General features: G+C 37.2%; 1 pseudogene; it reads right to left on the minus strand.

The window, feature by feature from the left end:
* Nucleotides 1-4,541: 4,541 nt before the first annotated feature.
* LOC138428525 (large ribosomal subunit protein uL23 pseudogene) lies at nucleotides 4,542-5,045 on the minus strand (annotated as a pseudogene).
* Between the last annotated feature and the right edge of the window lie 4,291 nt (nucleotides 5,046-9,336).

A 9,336-nucleotide genomic window follows, 5' to 3' on the forward strand; every position in this document is an offset into this window, starting at 1 on the left:
GGGGACTGAATTTGAGGTACATACAATATTTTGATCAAGGTTTTATGCGATGATATTGCAAGCCATGAACGTACCCTCGCCTTCTTTTCATCTTCTCTATGCTATTACACATTCATTAGGGATGAGGATTGGATGGTAAAGTTAGACGTTTTTAAAAAATCATCTCCTTGAACCATTACATAAAGTTGATTTTCTGGTTTATTTATTCTCCTTGTATCTACTTTTTAAAAATTTGTTTTTATTTTTTTGTTTTAAATCCATTCCCAAATTGAGTCTCTATCATGCAGCAGGCAAAGTTTAAATTGTTGAGGAATTCAAGAATAAGTAAAGTAAATAAGAACAATAATTTTTTTCCACTATGTAGCTTACAGTATAGAAGGGGAGCAGACATAGACAAATAATCACAAAGCAATTAGATGCCTATGTTGAGACGAAAAGATTGCTCCTGTGTACTAAGTGGGGGATTATGGTCCTGCAAAGGTTTGTGGATCTTAAAAAATTGGACATAAGCCAGTATATCTATTTTGGTTAGACAAGCTGCTTATCCAAAATATAGAGGTGAATCTCTTATCGATGATTAGTAGAATCATTTGTATCTGCACAGACAGAGTGGATGTTATAGTGGAAACTGTGATGACCCTGGAGGACCCTGGTCATTGCAGAAGTGAGGGAAGTGATAGGTATGGCAAACAAAAAGAAGGTGACAGGATGTTCCCTGATTGGACAAGATGCATGACAGGCACATCTATTTGGGAAGTCCTCTTATAAGTCAAATGGCATTAAATTGCAAATGTCTCCCTTTCATCACCAACCCTTAGACCCTGGTCTTATCTTCAAGTAAGGCTGAATGAAATGCATTTCTACAGGGACAGAAAAATTCCCTGCTCAGTGGAGCTGAGAAGACTGATGGTGTAGTGCTTCTACAAGCAGTCACCAAAGGGACACAACCTCCTTGAAGTGCTGGTATGCCTGGAACAAAGGTAAGTGGTCACAGAGAAGTCGAACTCTTATTAACTGACAAGGACATGCAAGAGAAACTATTCTGTGTGATACAGTAATGGTGGATATATGTCATTGCACATTTGTCAAAATATAGAATGTACTGCATACAGAGTGAACGCTAATGGAAGCTATGGACTTCAGTTACTAATAATGTATCAGCACTGATGGGCTTCCCTCAGTAAAGAATCCACCTGCAGTGCAGGAGACCACATGCAGTGCAGGGGACCCGGGTTCAATCCTTGGGTCGGGAAGTTCCCCCAGAGAAGGAAATGGCAACCCACTCCAGTGTCCTTATCTAGGAAATCTCATGGACAGAGGAGACTGGCAGGCTACAGTCCATGGGGTCGAGAGTCTGACAGGACTTGGTGACTAAACCACCACCATCATCACCATCACTATTGACTCATCAATTCTAACAAATATACCGGGCTAATGTTCATTATAGGAAGAGCTAGGGGAGGTGTTGAGGGAGCATATGAAGACTATCTGTAACATTTTTCATTTTGTAAATGAAAAACTTTTAAAAAAGTATTTTTTGAATAACACATTCTGTGGTTACTCATAGAATCTTGAATCTCTTATTCTATGAGCTATAAGATAAGCATCTATGATTTTCCTTTGATTTGGTAACTTAATGAATATTTGCTGGATGATAAAAAGAAAGCTAGAATTTAGAGAATACTTTTCTGTTATAAAATATAAAACCTAGATGCCTAGGAATCAGTAAGCAAAAGGAGAATGAAAGCTGCTAGCCATTTGAGTAGCAGTTCCAAGTAAGGATGACACCCTGTACAAAGGTTTGAGTGCAAAAACGGGTTCATGTGATGACCTAAAAGTACCTCCCCCTGGTCAAAGGTCTTTAGGAAAACTGAACCCTGATCTTGGTCCATTACTGTGGGAACATGCAAATGCAGTTCCTCCTGACTCCAAACTCAGTGTCCCGAGATAACCTTTTCCAGAATGGCTCTTTAGCGACCTTCATTCTACTAACTTTAATTCCAGAAAAAAACAAATTCTGAGAATTGAAAAAAACAAAGCTGTTGTACTTGAAGTCAAAAAAACACCATCATGAATATCCTATTAAAATGCAAACTTCAGAAATTATATTTCAAATAGTCCTAAGAGGACTAATTAATATTTGTAAAGTGCTTTGAAGATGGAAAGTGCTAAATTAACATCAATATTTATTTATTAATAATCAGATGAGGTGATGCTGCCATCTTGAAGTTGCCTCTTCTACAATCAAGTGCCGACTACTACCATGATTTCACCTTCTTAATTGCCTTCCCTAGCCACCACTGCCATGTGGGAATTCCAGACTTCATGCTTGTGTTTAGCATTTTATTATTTAAAGATATCATCAGTTCACATACATTATTGGAAGGAATTTCTGTACTTCGCATGCAGCAAATTTGTGCACTACAATGCAAATTCAGACCTTGCTTTAAAACAAGCTACATTTAATGGTTACCACTAAGCAAAATATTCATCATAGAGCTAAGTAACAGAGTTTAGAGTGAATAAATGAATAAAAAACAAATTGACCTATTCATCTCTTACAAAATGTAAATGTTGCCTTTACCCTTATATCATACCTATTTCTGTTATTTAGAAAACTAGTTTGTATATTTTACTCATTTTGGTACCTAAAAAACGCTATTTTTTTTCATATCTTGAACATTAGGTTACAATCTTCACTTCCATATATATGTATATTTGCATACAACAGTCAATCAGTCAGTTCAGTCACTCAGTCACGTCTGACTCTTTGCAACCCCATGGACTGCAGCACACTAGGCCTCCCTGTCCATCGCCAACTCCAAGAGTTTACTCAGACTCATGTCCATTGAGTCAGTGATACCATCCAACCATCTCATCCACTGTTGTCCCCGTCTCCTACTGCCTTCAATCTTTCTCAGCATCAGGGACTTTTCAAATGAGTCAGTTCTTCGCATCAGGTGGCCAAATTATTGGAGTTTCTGCTTCAGCATCAGTCCTTCCAATGAATATCCATGACTGATTTCCTTTAGGATGGAGTGGTTGGATTTTTCCTTATAGCCCAAGGGACTCTCAAGAGTCTTCTCCAACACCACAGTTCAACAGCTTTAATTCTTTCATGCTCGGCGTTCTTTATAGTCCAACTGTCACATCCATACATGCCTAATGGAAAAACCATAGCTTTGACTAGATGGACCTTTGTCAGAAAAGTAATGTCTCTGCTTTTCAATATGCTGTCTAGGGTGGTCATAGCTTTTCTTCCAAAGAGCAAGCATCTTTTAATTTCATGGCTGCAGTCACCATCTGCAGTGATTTTGGAGCCCAAAAAATAAAATCTCTCACTGTTTCCCCATCTATTTGCCATGAAGTGATGGGATCGGATGCCATGATCTTCGTTTTCTGAATGTTGAGCTTTAAGCCAATTTTTTCATTCTCCTCTTTCACTTTCATCAAGAGGCTCTTTATTTCTTCTTCACTTTATACCATAAGGGTGGTGTCATCTACATATCTGAAGTTACTGCTATTTCTCATGGCAATCTTGATTCCAGCTTGTAGTTCATCCAGCCCAGCATTTCTCATGATGTACTCTGCATATAAGTTAAATAAGCAGGGTGACAATATACAGCCTTGACGTACTCCTTTTCCTATTTGGAACCAGTCTGTTGTTCCATGTCCAGTTCTAACTGTTGCTTTCTGACCCGCATACAGGTTTCTCAAGAAGCAGGTCATGTATTTGGAATATATATATATATATATATATATATATATATATATATATATATATATAAAACAATATATATATTTATATATATATAACAATCCATATGTAGGTTGTATCATTTCCAATTACATTTGAAAGTATGCCAATAGAAATTTTAAAAATCAGCAAATGATTAAAATATTTAAAACACCCAAATAGATGGCGCTATTGTGATCTATAAACTCAAGAGGTCTTTTGTGTTTGTTTGTTTTGGTTTTTACTTTGGATTAGCTGTTTTGCATTGTCCACAGTGGACACTGTTTGCAAGAATGCTGGTCCGGCTTGGATCTATGGTTCATTTTCTCTCTTGTAGTCTCTTATCTGCTGCAATCTGCAGGGAGTTAGGACTTTGGAATGAGCTATACTCATTTGGACCAATGTTTATTATCAGTCAAAAATGGCTGTCTCTTCTTAGGAACAGAACATTTCTTTAGTCAACTAGATGTAGAAACAAGGAGGATACAGTTGGCAAAGTAAGAGTGAATACTCACTAACAATTCACATACAATCTCAAGTTGTGGTCTTTAAAACCAAGGTTCATATGAATGAAGAGCGAGAAGATTAGGAAGGGGACCACGTAGACCATCAGAGAAAAGCCAAAATAAATATGGTGCATTTAGTATTCTCTCACATGGAAGGCTGAGTACTATGGCCCCTTTAATAACTAAATACATATATATTTAAACAACAGGTACTCAAAGCCTTAAATTTAACATTATAGCAGATACACTTATGCAACCCTTTAATTTATTTTTTATTTTTATTTTTTTATAGTGAAAACTTTTATATTTGAAATTAGCCAGCTGGACTCAGTTTAGATGATCCCAATTTTGTTGGCAACATCCAAAGCATCGTAGTCAGGAGCCAGTCGAACATATGCCTTCTTCTCTCCATCAGGCCTGATCAGAGTATTGACCTTGGCCACGTCAATGTCATAGAGCTTCTTCACAGCCTGTTTGATTTGGTGTTTGTTGGCCTTGACATCCACAATGAACACCAGTGTGTTGTTGTCTTCTATTTTCTTCATGGCTGACTCGGTGGTGAGGGGGAATTTGATGATAGCATAGTGGTCAAGTTTGTTTCTCCTAGGGGCGCTCCTCCGAGGATATTTGGGCTGCCTCCTGAGCCGCAGCGTTTTGGGCCGCCGGAAGGTGGGTGACGTCCGGATCTTCTTTTTCTTGTGGCTGTGGACACCTTTCAACACTGCTTTCTTGGCCTTCAAAGCTTTTGCTTTGGCTTCAGCTTTAGGAGGGGCAGGGGCTTCCTTCTTTGCCTTCGGCGCCATCTTCCAACCCTTTAATTTAAAATACTGATTGTTCTTGAGGAAACTCCGCAAATAATATTTGGATTGTCAGTCAGTAAGTAAGTGACAACTCCACCATTTGTAGGGCCTTGCCAGCTCTGTGGGGCTCTGCTCAGCTCTTCATCACATACTTGATTACTTTTAGGAGAAAATTGTGTGTGTGTGTGTGTGTTCTTTTATTTGGTCCTGTCTGAATCTTTGTACCCCATGGATGGTAGCCCACCAGGCTCCTCTGTCCATGGAATTTTCCAGGCAAGAATACGGGAGTGAGTTGCCATTTCTTGCTCCAGGGGTCCTTCCTGACCCAGGGATTGAACCCATATCTCCTTCATCCCTTGCACTGGCAGGAGATTTTTAACCACCGTGCCACCTAGGAAGATATATATATATATATATATATATATACAGTTGCTCAGTTGTGTCCAACTCTGTGACCCCATGGGCGGCTGAATGCCAGGTTTCCCTGTCCTTCACCATCTTGTTCAAATTCATGGTCATTGAGTTGGTGATGCCATCCAACCGTCTCATCTTCCATCACCTTCTTCTCCTGTCTGCAATCTTTCCCAGCATCAGGGTCTTTTCTAATGAGTCAGCTCTTTGCATCAGGTATCCAAAGTATTGGAGCTTCATCCTTAGTATCAGTCCTTCCTATGAAGATTCAGGATTGATTTCTTTTAGAATTGACTGGTGCGATCTCCTTGCAGTCAGTCCAAGGGACTCTGAAGAGTCTTCTCCCACACCATAGTTCAAAAGCATCAATTCTTCAGTGCTCAGCCTTCTTCATGGTCCAACTCTCACATCCACATATATATATATATATATACACACATATATGTAACTTTCACAGGTAAGAGAAAAAATGTAGTGAAAATGTTAAAGATAGTTGTGTATATAGAAAGTGTATGCCTTGATAGAGAATTGATTCTGGAAGAAGTGAGAAATTTATACATTCACATATGTATTAAAAAATTAGAGAATTTTCTAAGAGCTAAGCATATGTACCTTGTGATTAGCCATATTTTGTGTTCTAAGACACCATTCATGTGTTTCCATGTGACAAGTAAATGTAAGTTCTACATGTTGAACAAACAACAGTAATGAGATGATCATTTATTTTTTCATACTTGTAAATTTTATCTCACCCACCAGATAATTAATTCCTTAAAAGACAGGGGCCAATTCTTGCTTTATACTTGCACACATTGACAGATACACACTCAGGATGGACTGAAGTTGACTGATTAATACAAAGCACACAGAAAGCAATATGAGCCAGTCTACAGCTAAATTATAAAATCAGTGCTACAGATTCATGGGAAGTAAGAAATATTAACTGAATTTCTGATTTTAGTAATTTGAAAGGTCTTAATGTCCCAATATTTAGTAAGGAATTGTGGAATAAAGTTAATTTATAAGAAACTTGAGTCTTGAAGCCAATTCAAATTGTGCACAGTGAAGATGATACTCTTGGACTTATTTTCTTGTCTTTGCCTATCCTGTTGGAATGTTCAGTGCAGCTTCCTCATATGAGCTGGGTGGTTTCCAGAGCTACATTCCCACTCACAGCAGAGGCATCCTGGAAGCATTCATTGCAAATATCCTTTAGGGAATGCTTGGCATCTCTTTACTGTCTACCGCTTCTGCTTCAAATTTTCTTGCTTTTCTCTGGTTTCTCATATATTCATCCTGTTGATTAAAAAGTGAATTGCTGTACAAAAGACATTTTACAAAATACTCATTTCGTTTTGGTTTGGTGTCTCCCTACGATATGATTTTTAAGAATCCGCCTGCAATGCAGGAGACCCCAGTTCAATTTCTGGGTAAGGAAGATCCCCTGGAGAAGGGAAAGGCTACCCACTCCAGTATTTGGGCCTAGAGAAGTCCATGTACTGTATAGTTTATGGGGTCACAAACAATCAGACACAACTGAGTCACTTTCAGTTTTATGATATAACTTTTCAGAAACCTTCTTCCACCACATATTCACATGCTATTTTCAGTGATCCCCTATATACTCTACAGGTCCTGACACCATATTCCTGCACCTCTAGTATCCCTCTGTGGGATAAAGAGGTGCAGGTGGAGAGGAGAATGGGGAAAGCTGCACTAAAATATCATCAAATAAGTTACCTTTGAACAATATATTTATGGTTCAACTGCTGCTAATAAATTATGTTGGAATAAAGTTCTTAGGGATTCTCTGGAGTTTTCATTTCTAGGAATACAGCATTCTAGTTTGAGGTAATTTTTTTTTTTATTGTATGAATATCCAACACACTTTGCCCTTTGTTTTCTCTCCCCTTCCTCAACTGTTTATCACCACATTTGTATTTCTTACTAATAAGATCTCTTGTCCATTGTCTGCCATCCATTTTGCAGTTTTGTGGAGAGGATACTTCTTCCCAAGGGAAATCAACTATATTAAACTGCAAGATATTTCATTTCTCACATCTCTTGTGTAGTCTCCTCAGTTATACTCTCTTTTAAAAATTCCTAAAGCATTCTTAGTCATTCTCAAATTGTCATTTTTAAAGTTATGTGCCAAAGAAAAAGGGGTTGGATTTTCCAAGAAGGTAAATGCCACTCTTGGAATTCTTACTTGAGGACAAGAACTATGTCTTATGCTTTCATATCTTCTATCATATTTGGCATAAAACTAGGTAGATTAGAAATCATCAGATTTGATTTGACATCTGATTGACAGATTTATTGAATGGTTGAAGCTCTATGATAGAGGAAACACCAGAGACAAGTGTTCTTTCAGTGTGCTGTGCTTGGTAGATACACAGTCTAAGGATGATCACAATAGAATTCTAAATAGAGGGAAACAATTCTAAGAAACAGTATTGGAAGTTAGGTAATGTAACTCATAATGAAATAGTATCTATCATATTTTGCAACTTCATATAAGTTAATATGCATTTGTTTTTTTTTATTTTTATAAAAGAAAACAGCAAAAATGGCTTTCATTGCAAAGGCATAGGAAAGTTGTACAGTATTTCTCTCTCTCTCTTGTAGACACACACACACACACACACACTCATCTATATATCAAAGAGATACCACATGAAACACTAAGCGTCTTTGTTGGGGATTTGACAACTAAATTAATTTAATTTAAGTTAAATCAAATACCTTGCATTGTATATTTAAGTTGCCATTCAAGTAGTACAGATTTTTCTGCCTGTCATTTAGAATGAATTCAGTACCACAAGTTTTCCATTGAATGAACAGAGCTAACTGAGGGCATCCAAGAAGAAACCTTCATAGATAATTGGCTAGCTCGGGGAGCTAGTGTAGCGGAACACAACTCCAGATTGAATCAAATTCTCGAGCTCTCCTGAAGAGAAGACTAAAGAAGGGGGGGAGGGAAAAAAGGTTATATGCCAATTAAAAAAATGATTTGTAGCTTTATTTTATCAATGTTTATTTTTGCCTGGTATACAAATGTCATTATGAACGTATTGAAGAAAACTTGGTCTTTATTTGTTACACATTATGAAGTAGAACAAGGGAAGATTAAATGGAAAAACAATAAGCACATAAATTAGTCAGGATTCTATTTTCTTATTGTTTCTTTAATTTTCAAAAAAAAAGCTTCCTGAAGACTTTGATAAAATTGTCACCAAGACATTTTTCAGGTATAAGGAAATTCTATACTGAAAATTACATCTTGGGAAATTTAAACATATCATTGGAAAATCAGAGATTGAAATTAGTTTTTGGTCCAAACAAATACCATTGTATTTAATGTTCAAAATGGAAATAACATTATATGTATTGAATCAATTCTTTTTTTTAATGTATGTATTTTATTGAAATGTAATTGGCTAGCACTATTTCCAGAGTACAGCAAGGTGACTCAGTTACACAAATACACATATATTATTTTTTTTAATTATTTTCCATCATACATTATTACAAGATCTTAGCTATAGTTTCCTATGTTATACAGTAATCTTGTGTTGTTTATTGCATATCGATTTTTAATTAGAAATCTAGCTTTCTATTCATACTAAGTCAAACAAGCAGAATCAAAATGTCAATTTTTTAGGCAAAAATGTGTAAGTTTTCTAAAATATATATATTACACACACACACATATAGTATGCTGCTGCTGCTAAGTTGCTTCAGTCGTGTCCGACTCTGTGCAACCCCATAGACGGCAGCCCACCAGGCTCCCCCGTCCCTGGGATTCTCCAGGCAAGAACACTGGAGTGGGTTGCCATTTCCTTCTCCGATGCATGAAAGTGAAAAGTGAAAGGGAAGTCGC

Source organism: Ovis canadensis, chromosome 23 (genome assembly GCF_042477335.2).
Source record: "Ovis canadensis isolate MfBH-ARS-UI-01 breed Bighorn chromosome 23, ARS-UI_OviCan_v2, whole genome shotgun sequence".
In the NCBI taxonomy this organism is placed as follows: Eukaryota; Metazoa; Chordata; class Mammalia; order Artiodactyla; family Bovidae; genus Ovis; species Ovis canadensis.